At 40.2% G+C, this 13,816-nt stretch overlaps 1 non-coding gene across 1 annotated transcript; it reads right to left on the bottom strand.

The window, feature by feature from the left end:
* Window positions 1–752: 752 nt before the first annotated feature.
* Window positions 753–860, bottom strand: LOC112732012 (small nucleolar RNA R71). The gene has a single exon (XR_003167755.1). It is a non-coding gene; the product is annotated as a small nucleolar RNA R71 (small nucleolar RNA).
* Window positions 861–13,816: the final 12,956 nt, after the last annotated feature.

The following is a 13,816-nucleotide window of genomic DNA, read 5'->3' as shown; positions in this document are numbered from 1 at the left end:
AAAAACAAAAATACTTTTATTTTATTTTATCTAATTTTCAAAAATTTTTCTCTCTCACCTCTTTCTAATTATTTATTTATCTACTAACACTTCTCTTTCTTAAAAATTCGAACCCCTCCCTCCTTCTGTGTTCGAATTTCTTCTCTTCTCTTCTACTTACATAAGGAATCTCTATACTGTGACATAGAGGATTTCATATTTTCTGTTCTCTTCTTTTTCATATGAGCAGGAATAAGAACAAGAACATTCTTGTTGAAGCTGATCCGGAACCTGAAAGAACTCTGAAGAAGAAGCTAAGGGAAGCTAAAGCACAACTCTCTGGAGAAAATCTGACAGAAATTTTCGAAAAAGAAGGAGACATGGCCGAAAATAACAACAATGCAAGGAAGATGCTTGGTGACTTTACTGCACCTATTTCCAATTTGCATGGAAGAAGCATCTCAATCCCTGCCATTGGAGCAAACAACTTTGAGCTTAAACCTCAATTAGTTTCTCTGATGCAACAAAACTACAAGTTTTATGGACTTTCATCTGAAGATCCTTTTCAGTTCTTAACTGAATTCTTGCAGATCTGTAATACTATTAAGACCAATGGGATTGATCCCGAGGTCTACAGGCTTATGCTTTTCCCATTTGCTGTACGAGACAGAGCTAGAATATGGTTGGACTCTCAACCTAAGGATAGCCTGAACTCATGGGATAAGCTGGTCACGGCTTTCTTAGCCAAGTTCTTTCCTCCTCAAAAGCTTAGTAAGCTTAGAGTAGATGTTCAAACCTTCAAACAGAAAGAAGGTGAATCCCTCTATGAAGCTTGGGATAGATACAAGGAACTAGCCAAAAAGTGTCCTTCTGACATGCTTTCAGAATGAACCATCCTGGATATATTCTATGATAGTCTATCTGAGCTATCAAAGATGTCATTGGACCATTCTGCAGTTGGATCCATTCACCTAAAGAAAATGCCTGCAGAAGCTCAAGAACTCATTGACATGGTTGTAAATAACCAGTTCATGTACACTTCTGAAAGGAATCCTGTGAATAATGGGACACCTATGAGGAATGGAGTTCTTGAAATTGATACTCTAAATGCCATATTGGCTCAGAATAAAATATTGACTCAGCAAGTCAATATGATCTCTCAGAGTTTAAATGTATTGAAGGAATCATCCAACAGTACTAAAGAGGCATCTTCTGAAGAAGAAGCTTATGATCCTAAGGACCCTGCAATAGCAGAGGTGAATTACATGGGTGAACCCTATGGAAACACCTATAATCCCTCATGGAGGAATCATCCAAATTTCTCATGGAAGGATCAACAAAAGCCTCAACAAGGCTTTAATAATGGTGGAAGAAACAGGTTTAGCAATAGCAAGCCTTTTCCATTATCCACTCAGCAACAGACAAAGAATTCTGAGCAAAATCCATCTAGCTTAGCAAATATAGTCTCTGATCTATCTAAGGCCACTTTAAGTTTCATGAATGAAACAAGGTCCTCCATTAGAAATTTGGAGGCACAAGTGGGACAGCTGAGTAAAAGAGTCACTGAAACTCCTCCTAGTACTCTCCCAAGCAATACAGAAGAGAATCCAAAAAGAGAGTGCAAGGTCATTGATTTAACCATCATGGCCGAACCTACAAGGGAGGGAGAGGACGTGAATCCCAGTGAGGAAGACCTCCTGGGACGTCCAGTGATCAACAAGGAGTTTTCCTCTGAGGAACCAAAGGAATCTGAGGCTCATCTAGAGACCATAGAGATTCCATTGAACCTCCTTATGCCATTCATGAGCTCTGATGAGTATTCTTCTTCTGAAGAGAATGAAGATGTCACTGAAGAGCAAGTTGCCAAGTACCTTGGTGCAATCATGAAGCTGAATGCCAAATTATTTGGTAATGAGACTTGGGAAGATGAACTTCCCTTGCTCATCAATGAACTGAGTGATCTGGATCAACTGACATTGCCTCAGAAGAAACAGGATCCTGGAAAGTTCTTAATACCTTGTACCATAGGCACCATGACCTTTAAGAAGGCTCTATGTGACCTTGGGTTAGGGATAAACCTCATGCCACTCTCTGTAATGGAGAAACTGGGAATCTTTGAGGTGCAAGCTGCCAGAATCTCATTAGAGATGGCAGATAACTCAAGAAAATAGGCTTATGGACAAGTAGAGGATGTGCTAGTAAAGGTTAAAGGCCTTTTACATCCCTGCTGATTTCATAATCCTAGACACTGGGAAGGATGAGGATGAATCCATCATCCTTGGAAGACCCTTCCTAGCCACAGCAAAAGCTGTGATTGATGTGGACAGAGGAGAATTGATCCTTCAACTGAATGAGGACAACCTTGTGTTTAAAACTCAAAGATCTCCTTCTGTAACCATGGAGAGGAAGCATGAAAAGCTTCTCTTACTGCAGAGTCAACCAAAGCCCCCACAGTCAAACTCTAAGTTTGGTGTTGGGAGGCCACAACCAAACTCTAAGTTTGGTGTTGAACCCCCAAATTCAAACTCTAAGTTTGGTGTTGGGAGGTTCTAACCTTGCTCTGATTATCTGTGAGGCTCCATGAGAGCTCACTGTCAAGCTATTGACATTAAAGAAAAGCTTGTTGGGAGGCAACCCAATGTTATTTAAAGCATATCTATTTTATTTTCTTTTTGTTATTTTGTGTTTTATTAGGTTGATGATCATGTGAAGTCACAAAAACTACTGAAAAATCAAAAACAGAATGAAAAACAGCATTGAAAACAGCACACCCTGGAGGAGAGCAGTCTGGCGTTTAACGCCAGAAACAAGCTACATTTGGGCGTTTAATGCCAGAAACAGGCAGCAGTCTGGCGTTAAACGCCAGGATTGCACAACAAGGGCGTTTTACACGCCTAATTGGAGCAGGGATATTAAGTCCTTGGCCCCACAGGATCTGTGGACCCCACAGGATCCCCACCACTTCTTCTCTCCTCTTCACACCTTTTCATAACTCTCCTCCCCAAATACCCTTCACCAATCACCTCCATTACTCCTCCAAAACCATCATATAACCACCTAAAACCCTCCTTGGCCGAATACACCTTCTACCTCCATCTCCTCCATTTTCTTCTTCTTCTCCTACTACTTTCTTTCTTCTTTTGCTCAGGAACGAGTAAACCTTTTAGGTTTGGTGTGGTAAAAGCATTGCTTTTTATTTTTTCATAACCATTTATGGCACCTAAGGCCAGAGAAACCTCTAGAAAGAGGAAAGGGAAGACAAAAGCTTCCACCTCCGAGTCATGGGAGATGGAGAGATTCATCTCAAGGGTCCATAGCTCAGTGGCAGAGCATTTGACTGCAAAAAAAGAGATCGTGGACCTCAACAAGAGCATGAGGAAATTCCTCACCATGAAATCCCAGAGATGCCTCAAGGGATGCACTTTCCTCTACAAAACTATTGGGAGCAAATCAACATCTCCCTAGGAGAATTAAGTTCCAACATGAGACAACTAAGGGTGGAACATCAAAAGCACTCCATCATCCTTCCTGAGATTAGAGAAGATCAAAGAGCTATGAGGGAGGATCAACAAAGACAAGGAAGAGACATAGAGGAGCTCAAAAGCACCATTGGTTTTTCAAGAAGAGGAAGACGCCACCCTCACTAAGGTGGACTCATTCCTTAATCTCTTTGTCTATTTATTTTACTGTTTTTTTATTTTTGAGCCTTATGTTTTATTGATATTTGTGTCTTTACTATATGATCACTAGTGTCTAAGTATCTATGCCTTAAAGTTATGAATATGAATCCATCACCTCTCTTAAATGAAAAATGTTTTAATTACAAAAGAACAAGAAGTACATGGTTTCAAATTCATCCTTGAAACTAGTTTAATTATTTTGATGTGGTGACAATACTTTTTGTTTTCTGAATGAATGCTTGAACAGTGCATACGTCTTTTGAAGTTGATGTTTATGAATGTTAAATATGTTGGCTCTTGAAGAATAAGGAAAAAGGAGACATGTTATTTGATAATCTGAAAAATCATAAAAATGATTCTTGAAGCAAGAAAAAGCAGTGAATACAAAGCTTGCAGAAAAAAATGGCGAAAGAAAAAGAGAAAGAAAAAAAGAAAAAGCAAGCAGAAAAAGCCAATAGCCCTTAAAACCAAAAGGCAAGGGTAATAAAAAGGATCCAAGGCTTTGAGCATCAGTGGATAGGAGGACCTAAAGGAATAAAATCCTGGTCTAAGCGGCTAAACCAAGCTGTCCTTAACCATGTGCTTGTGGCGTGAAGGTATCAAGTGAAAACTTGAGACTGAGCGGTTAAAGTCAAAGTCCAAAGCAAAAAAAGAGTGTGCTTAAGAACCCTGGACACCTCTAATTGGGGACTTTAGCAAAGCTGAGTCACAATCTGAAAAGGTTCACCCAGTTATGTGTCTGTGGCATTTATGTATCCGGTGGTAATACTGGAAAACAAAGTGCTTAGGGCCACGACCAAGACTCATAAAGTAGCTGTGTTCAAGAATCAACATACTGAACTAGGAGAATCAATAACACTATCTGAATTCTAAGTTCCTATAGATGCCAATCATTCTGAACCTGATTGGAGCTAAGTTTCATTGATATTTTGGAATTTATAGCATATTCTCTTCTTTTTATCCTATTTGATTTTCAGTTGCTTGGGGACAAGCAACAATTTAAGTTTGCTGTTGTGATGAGCGGATAATTTATACGCTTTTTGGCATTGTTTTTACATAGTTTTCAGTATAATTTAGTTAGTTTTTAGTATATTTTTATTAGTTTTTAAATAAAATTCACATTTCTGGACTTTACTATGAGTTTGTGTGTTTTTCTATGATTTCAGGTATTTTTTGGCTGAAATTGAGGGACTTGAGCAAAAATCAAATTCAGAGGTTGAAGAAGGACTGCAGATGCTGCTGGATTCTGACCTCCCTGCACTCAAAGTGGATTTTCTGGAGCTACGGAACTCCAAATGGCTCGCTCTCAATTGCGTTGGAAAGTAGACATCCAGGGCTTTCAGCAATATATAATAGTCTATACTTTGTCCGAGTTTAGACGACGCAAACTGGCGTTCCACGCCAGTTCCAAGCTGCATTTTGGAGTTAAACGCCAGAAACAGGTTACAAACTGGCATTCAACTCCAAGAGAAGCCTCTACACGTGTAAAGCTCAATACTCAGCCCAAGCACACACCAAGTGGGCCCCAGAAGTGGATTTTTGCATCATTTACTCATTTCTGTAAACCCTAGTAACTAATTTAGTATAAATAGGACTTTTTACTATTGTATTTACATCTTTTGGATTATCTTTTGATCCTTTGATCACGTTTGGGGGCTGGCCATTCGGCCATGCCTGGACTTTCATCACTTATGTATTTTCAACGGTAGAGTTTCTACACACCATAGATTAAGGTGTGGAGCTCTGTTGTTCCTCATGAATTAATGCAAAGTACTATTGTTTTTCTATTCAATTCAAGCTTATTCCTATTCTAAGATATCCATTCGCACCCAAGAACATGATGAATGTGATGATTATGTGACACTCATCATCATTCTCACCTATGAACGCGTGCCTGACAAACACTTCCGTTCTACATGCAAACAAGCTAGAATGAGTATCTCTTAGATATCTAATACAGAGGACCGAGTCCGAGATATTAGAATCTTCGTGGTATAAGTTAGAACCCATGGATGGCCATTCTTGAGATTCGTCTAGTCTAAACCTTGTCTGTGGTATTCCAAGTAGGATCTGGGAAGGGATGGCTGTGACGAGCTTCAAACTCGCGAGTGCTGGGCGTAGTGACAGACGTAAAAGGATAGTAAATCCTATTCCAGTATGATCAAGAACCGACAGATGATTAGCCATGTAGTGACAGCGCGTTGGACCATTTTCACAGAGAGGATGGGATGTAGCCATTGACAACGGTGATGCCCTACATAAAGCTTGCCGTGGAAGGAAGTAGGAATGATTGGATGAAGACAGCAGGAAAGCAGAGGTTCATAGGAACGAAAGCATCTCTATATGCTTATCTGAAATTCTCACCAATGAATTACATAAGTATCTCTATCCTAGTTTATGTTTTATTTATCTTTTAATTATTAAAACTCTATAACCTTTTGAATCTGCCTGACTGAGATTTACAAGGTGACCATAGCTTGCTTCAAGCCGACAATCTCCATGGGATTGACCCTTACTCACGTAAGGTTTATTACTTGGACGACCCAGTGCACTTGCTGGTTAGTTGTGCGAAGTTGTGACAAAGAACTAAGATTATGAACGTGCGTGTTGAGTTTTTAGCGCCGTTACCAAGGAATGAACAATCACGATTTCGTGCACCAACGTCCTTCCCCTCTATTGAGATCTCTGAAACCTTTCCAGATGAGCAACTGTTTGCCATCCAGGAAACACCATGGTTTGCAGACATTGCAAACTATAAAGCTGCAAGATTCATACCCAAGGAGTACAGCAAGCAACAAAAGAAAAAATTAATTACTGATGCAAAGTACTACCTGTGGGATGAACCATATCTCTTTAAGAGATGTGCAGACGGAATAATCCGTAGGTGTGTGCCTAGAGAAGAAGCACAGAAGATCCTATGGCATTGTCATGGATCACAATATGGAGGACATTTCGGAGGTGAGCGAACAGCCACAAAAGTCCTCCAATGTGGCTTCTACTGGCCCACTATCTATAAAGACTCCTGAGAGTTTGTGCGTAACTATGACAGGTGCCAGAGAGCTGGTAATCTGCCTCACAGTTACGCCATGCCTCAGCAAGGAATCTTAGAGATTGAGTTGTTTGACGTATGGGGTATTGACTTTATGGGGCTTTTCCCACCATCATACTCAAACACTTATATTCTGGTGACAGTCGACTATGTATCCAAATGGGTAGAGGCCATTGCCACACCCACTAATGATACTAAGACAGTGCTAAAGTTCCTCCAGAAACATATCTTCAGTAGGTTTGGTGTCCCTAGAGCACTAATTAGTGATGGGGGCACTCACTTCTGCAACAAACAGCTTTACTCTGCTATGGTCCGGTATAGAATTAGTCACAAGGTAGAAACTCCGTATCATCCACAGACAAATGGGCAAGCTGAAGTCTCTAATAAAGAAATAGAAAGAATCCTGGAATGAACTGTAAGTACCCGTAGAAAGGATTGGGCGAGAAGCTTGGATGATACTTTGTGGGCTTATAGAACAGCATTCAAGACTCCTATAGGGACCTCTCCATACCAGCTTATGTATGGTAAGGCCTGTCATTTGCCCGTGGAACTGGAGCATAAGGCCTACTGGGCAACCAGATTCCTAAACTTTGATGCCAAATTAGCTGGAGAAAAAAGATTGCTCCAGTTGAATGAGCTAGAGGAATTCAGACTCACTGCTTTCGAAAATGCCAAGCTTTACAAAGAGAAAGCAAAAAGGTGGCATGACAGAAAGCTATCATCTAGAGTTTTTGAACCAGGACAGAAAGTTTTATTGTTTAACTCTAGGCTCAGGCTATTCCCTGGGAAACTGAAATCCCGGTGGAGGGGACCATATGTGATTACAAGTGTGTCACTATATGGCTATGTAGAGCTTCAAGACATTGATTCTGATAAGAAGTTCATTGTTAATGGATAGAGACTCAAGCATTATCTTGAAGGCAATATTGAGCAAGAGTGCTCAAGGCTGAGGCTAGATTAAAAGCTCAGCAAGGTCCAGCTAAAGACAATAAAGAAGCGCTTATTGGGAGGCAACCCAATTTTTCCTTATCTATGTTAATTTTCTGTTTTCCATTTTTATTTTATGTTTTCTTTAGGATGATGATCATGTGGAGTCATAGAAATCAAAGCAAAGTCAAAAACAGCATTAAAACAGCTCACCCTGGAAGAAGAGCTTACTGGCATTTAAACGCCAGTAAGAAGCATTAGACTAGCATTTAACGCCAGAAAGAAGCATCAAGCTGGCGTTCAACGCCAGAAACAAGCACCAAGTTGGCGTTCAACGCCAAGAAAGGGGAAAAGATGGCGTTTAATGCCAGAAACAAGCAGCAGTCTGGCGTTAAACGCCAGGATTGCACACTAAGGGCGTTTTGCATGCCTCAATGGAGCAGGGATGCTAAGTCCTTGACCCCTCAGGATCTGTGGACCCCACAGGATCCCCACCTACCTCACCATTCCAATTCAAACCATTCCCCTCCCATACCCACCCATTCACACACCTCCTTCTCCTCCACTTCTCCTTCTACTCCCTTCTATCTTCTTTTGCTCGAGGACGAGCAAACCTTTTAAGTTTGGTGTGGAAAAAAGTGTTGCTTTTTATTTTTCCATAACCATTTATGGCACCTAAGGCCGGAGAAACCTCTAGAAAGAGGAAAAGGAAGGCAGTTGCTTCCACCCCCGAGTCATGAGAGATAGAGAGGTTCATCTCAAGGGTCCATAGTTCAGTGGTAGAGCATTTGACTGCAGATCAAAGAGCTATGAGGGAGGAGCAACAAAGACAAGGAAGAGACATAGAGGAGCTCAAGAGCACCATTAGTTCTTCAAGAAGAGGAAGACGCCACCCTCACTAAGGTGGACCCGTTCCTTAATCTCCTTGTTCTTATTTCTCTGTTTTTCGTTTACTATGCTTTATGTTTATTTATGTTTGGGTCTTATTACATGATCACTAGTATCTAAGTGTCTATGTCTTAAAGATATGAATATCCTATGAATCCATCACCTTTCTTAAATGAAAAATATTTTCTGAAAATAAAAAGAAGTACATGAATTTCGAATTTTAAAATAGTTTAATTATTTTGATGTGGTGGAAATACTTTTTGTTTTCTGAATGAATGCTTGAACATTGCATATGTCTTTTGAATTTGTTGTTTATGAATGTTAAAATTTTTGTCTCTTGAAAGAATGATGAAAAAGGAGAAATGTTATTTGATAATATGAAAAATCATAAAAATAATTCTTAAAGCAAGAAAAAGCAGTGAAGAACAAAGCTTGCAGAAAAAATGCGAAAAAAAGAGAACAAGAAAAAGAAAAAGCAAGTAGAAAAAGCCAAAAGCTCTTTAAACCAAAAGGCAAGAGCAAAAAGCCAATAGTCCTTAAAACCAAAAGGCAAGGGTAATAAAAAGGATCCAAGGCTTTGAGCATCAGTGGATAGGAGGGCCTAAAGGAATAAAATCCTGGCCTAAGCGGCTAAACCAAGTTGTCCCTAACCATGTGCTTGTGGCGTGAAGGTGTCAAGTGAAAACTTGAGACTGAGCAATTAAAGTTGAGGTCCAAAGCAGAAACAGAGCGTGCTTAAGAACCCTAGACACCTCTAATTGGGGACTTTAGCAAAGTTGAGTCACAATCTGAAAAGGTTCACCCAGTTATGTGTCTGTGGCATGTATGTATCCGATGGTAATACTGGAAAACAGAGTGCTTAGGGCCACGGCCAAGACTCATAAAGTAGCTGTGTTCAAGAATCAACATACTGAACTAGGAGAATCAATAACACTATCTGAATTCTGAGTTCCTATAGATGCCAATCATTCTGAACTTCAAAGGATAAAGTGAGATGCCAAAACTGTTCAAAAGCAAAAAGCTAATAGCCCCGCCCATCTAATTAAGACTGATCTTCATAAATATTTTTGGAATTCATTGTATATTCTCTTCTTTTTATTCTACTTTATTTTTAGTTGCTTGGGGACAAGCAACAGTTTAAGTTTGGTGTTGTGATGAGCGGATATTTTATATGCTTTTTGGGGTTAATTTCATGTAGTTTTTAGTATGTTTTAGTTAGTTTTTAGTATATTTTTATTAGTTTCTAGGCAAAATTCATATTTCTAGACTTTAATATGAGTTTGTGTGTTTTTCTATAATTTTATATATTTTCTGGCTGAAATTGAGGGAGCTGAGCAAAAATCTGATTCAGGCTGAAAAAGGACTGCTGATGCTGTTGGATTCTGACCTCCCTGCACTCGAAATGAATTTTTTGGAGCTACAGAAGTCCAATTGTCGCGCTCTCAATTGCGTTGGAAAGTAGACATCCAGGGATTTCCAGCAATATATAATAGTTTATACTTTGTTCAAGGATAGACGACGTAAACTGGCGTTTAATGGCAGTTCCATGTTGCATTCTGGCGTTAAACGCCAGAAACAGGTTACAAGTTGAAGTTAAATGCCAGAAACAGGTTACAACCTGGCGTTTAACTCTAGAAACAGCCTAGGCATGTGTAAAGCTCAAGTCTTAGCCCCAGCACACACCAAGTGGGCCCCAGAAGTGGATTTCTGCACTATCTATCTTAGTTTACTCATTTTCTGTAAACCTAGGTTACTAGTTTAGTATTTAAACAACTTTTAGAGATTTATTTTGTATCTCATGACATTTTTAGATCTGAACTTTGTACTCTTTGACATCATGAGTCTCTAAACTCCATTGTTGGGGGTAAGGAGCTCTGCTGTGTCTCGATGAATTAATGCAATTATTTCTGTTTTCTATTCAAACACGCTTGTTTCTATCTAAGATGTTCATTCGCACTTCAATATGATGGATGTGATGATCCGTGACATTCATCACCATTCTCAACCTATGAACGCATGACTGATAACCACCTCCATTTTACCTTTGATTGAATGAGTATCTCTTGGATTCCTTAATCAGAATCTTCGTGGTATAAGCTAGAATCCATTGGCAGCATTCTTGAGAATCTGAAAAGCTAAACCTTGTCTGTGGTATTCCGAGTAGGATTCAGGGATTGAATGACTGTAACGAGCTTCAAACTCACAAGGGTTGGGCGTAGTAACAGACGCAAAAGGATCAATGGATCCTATTCCAGCATGAATGAGAACCGACAGATGATTAGCCGTGCGGTGACAGCGCACCTGGACCATTTTCACTGAGAGGACGGATGGTAGCCATTGACAACGGTGATCCACCAACACACAGCTTGCCATAGAAGGAACCTTGCGTGCGTGAAGAAGAAGACAGGGGGAAAGCAGAGATTCAGAAGACAAAGCATCTCCAAAACTCCAACATATTCTCCATTACTGCATAACAAGTATTTAATTCGTGCTCTTTTAGTTTTCGCAATCCAAACTGATAATTATAATTGATATCCTGACTAAGAATTACAAGATAACCATAGATTGCTTCAAACCAACAATCTCCGTGGGATCGACCCTTACTCACGTAAGGTATTACTTGGACGACCCAGTGCACTTGCTGGTTAGTGGTACGAGTTGTGAAAAGTGTGATTTACAATTCCTGCACCAGCAACCTAGGTGGAAAAGTCTCCAACGTTCTTGACAGAGCGTACTCAACTCCCGTCCAACCCTTGCGAAGGACTTCCACTTCCACATCATTTTCAAACTCATTCAGAGAAAGATCTTTATACCCAAGGAGTTCAGTTGCAGATGTAGCTTCACCACTAGGAAGACTTGATTCATGATCCTTATTTCCAAGGGAACTTGCCTCTGGATCTATTCCGTCCAATTCTTGATAAGGAATATGCCTTGGAGGTTGTGCACTATCCTTCTCAACATCAATTTCAAACTTCTTGGCAGAATTCTCTATAACTCTCAAGTCCCATGGGGGTTCAGCATCTCCTAGGTCTTCAACCACTTCTTCTTCTTCGATAATTACGGATTCCTCCAATTGCTCTAATACAAAATCGAACTCCTCCTTGATGTCTTCCCTCACCAGTTCTTCAGCTACTCCTTCATCTTCAGGCCGATCCCTTCTCTCTTGTTTCGTGTCAATAGCATTATTGGGATCATGGTGCTCTTGGATTGATGAATCCATATGGGATATAAAAGTTTGGAGAGTAGAGGTGAGAATAGTGAGAGTGGAGGCAAGTGTGGTTTGAAGCTGTATTTGCCCTTGGCGAATAACACGAAGGGTGTTGCTATCCAGTGGAGGTTGGGGTGGATAGAAGGGTTCATTACTTTGGGGAAAGGGCTCATAGTAGGAAGGTGGTTCTGGGTATGGTTCATATGGTGGTTGGTACGATGGATAAGAGTTAGGGTCATATGGATGTGAATGGTGAAAAGGGGCTTGTGAGTATGGTGGTTCAAAGTTATGTTGAGGAGGGGGTTTGGTGCACGAAATTGTGATCTCAGGCAACGGCGCCAGAAACTCTGTACGCACGTCTTAATAAATCGTTTTTCATTCACAACTTCGATACAACTAACCAGCAAGTGCACTGGGTCGTCCAAGTAATAAACCTTACGTGAGTAAGGGTCGATCCCACGGAGATTGTTGGTATGAAGCAAGCTATGGTCACCTTGTAAATCTCAGTCAGGTGGATATAAAATAGTTATGGAGTTTTCGAACATAAATAATAAATAGATAGAAAATCAGGATAGAAACACTTATGTATATCATTGGTGAGAATTTCAGATAAGTGTATAGAGATGCTTTCATTCCTCTGAACCTCTGCTTTCCTGCTGTCTTCATCCAATCAGTCTTACTCCTTTTCATGGCTGGATTTATGTAAGGACATCACCGTTGTCAATGGCTACTTTTTATTCTCTCTGGAAAATGGTCCGATGCGCTGTCACTGCATGGCTAATCGTCTGGAGGCATCACCCTTGTCAATGGCTGCATCCCATCCTCTTGTGAAAATGGTCCAAATGCTCTGTCACAACACGGCTAATCATCTGAGGTTCTCGATCATACTGGAATAGGATTCACCCTCCTTTTGCGTCTGTCACTATGCCCAGCACTCACGAGTTTGAAGTTCGTCACAATCATTCAATCCCAGAGTCCTACTCGGAATACCACAGACAAGGTTTAGACTTTCCGGACTCTCATGAATGCCGCCATCAATCTAGCTTATACCACGAAGATTCTGATTAAGAGATCCAAGAGATACTCATTCAATCTAAGGTAGAACGGAAGTGGTTGTCAGGCACGCGTTCATAGGGAATGATGATGATTGTCACGTTCATCACATTCAGGTTGAAGTGCGAACGAATATCTTAGAAGCGGAATAAGTTGAATTGAATAGAAAAACAGTAGTACTTTGCATTAATCTTTGAGGAACAGCAGAGCTCCACACCTTAATCTATGGAGTGCAGAAACTCTACCGTATGAAAATACATAAGTGATAATGGTTCAGGCATGGCCGAATGGCCAGCCCCCATGAAAGTCTAAGATAGCATAAAACTGATCAAAGATGATCCGAAGATGTCTAATACAATAGTAAAAAGTCCTATTTATAATAAACTAGCTACTAGGGTTTACAGAAGTAAGTAATTGATGCATAAATCCACTTCCGGGGCCCACTTGGTGTGTGCTTGGGCTGAGCTTGAATGTTACACGTGCAGAGGTCATTCTTGGAGTTGAACGCCAGTTTGTAACGTATTTCTGGCGTTCAACTCTGGCTTGTGACGTGTTTCTGGCGTTTAACTCCAGACAGCAGCGTAGAACTGGCGTTCAGTGCCCTTTTACGTCATCTAAACTCGGCCAAAGTATGGACTATTATATATTGCTGGAAATCTCTGGATGTCTACTTTCTAACGCAATTGGAAGTGAGCCATTTTGAGTTTTGTAACTCCAGAAAATCCACTTTGAGTGCAGGGAGGTCAGAATCCAACAGCATCAGCAGTCCTTCTTCAACCTCTGAATTTGATTTTTGCTCAAGTCCCTCAATTTCAGCCAGAAAATACCTGAAATCACAGAAAAATACACAAACTCATAGTAAAGTCCAGAAATGTAAATTTAACATAAAAACTAATGAAAACATCCCTAAAAGTAACTAGATTCTACTAAAAACATACTAAAAATAATGCCAAAAAGCGTATAAATTATCCCCTCATCACAACACCAAACTTAAATTGTTGCTTGTTCCCAAGCAACCAAAAATAAAATAGG

This window comes from Arachis hypogaea, chromosome 12 (assembly GCF_003086295.3).
Source record: "Arachis hypogaea cultivar Tifrunner chromosome 12, arahy.Tifrunner.gnm2.J5K5, whole genome shotgun sequence".
NCBI lineage: Eukaryota > Viridiplantae > Streptophyta > Magnoliopsida > Fabales > Fabaceae > Arachis > Arachis hypogaea.
The sequence above is the reverse complement of the archived record's forward strand: the minus strand, read 5'-3'. Positions and strand labels throughout refer to the sequence as shown.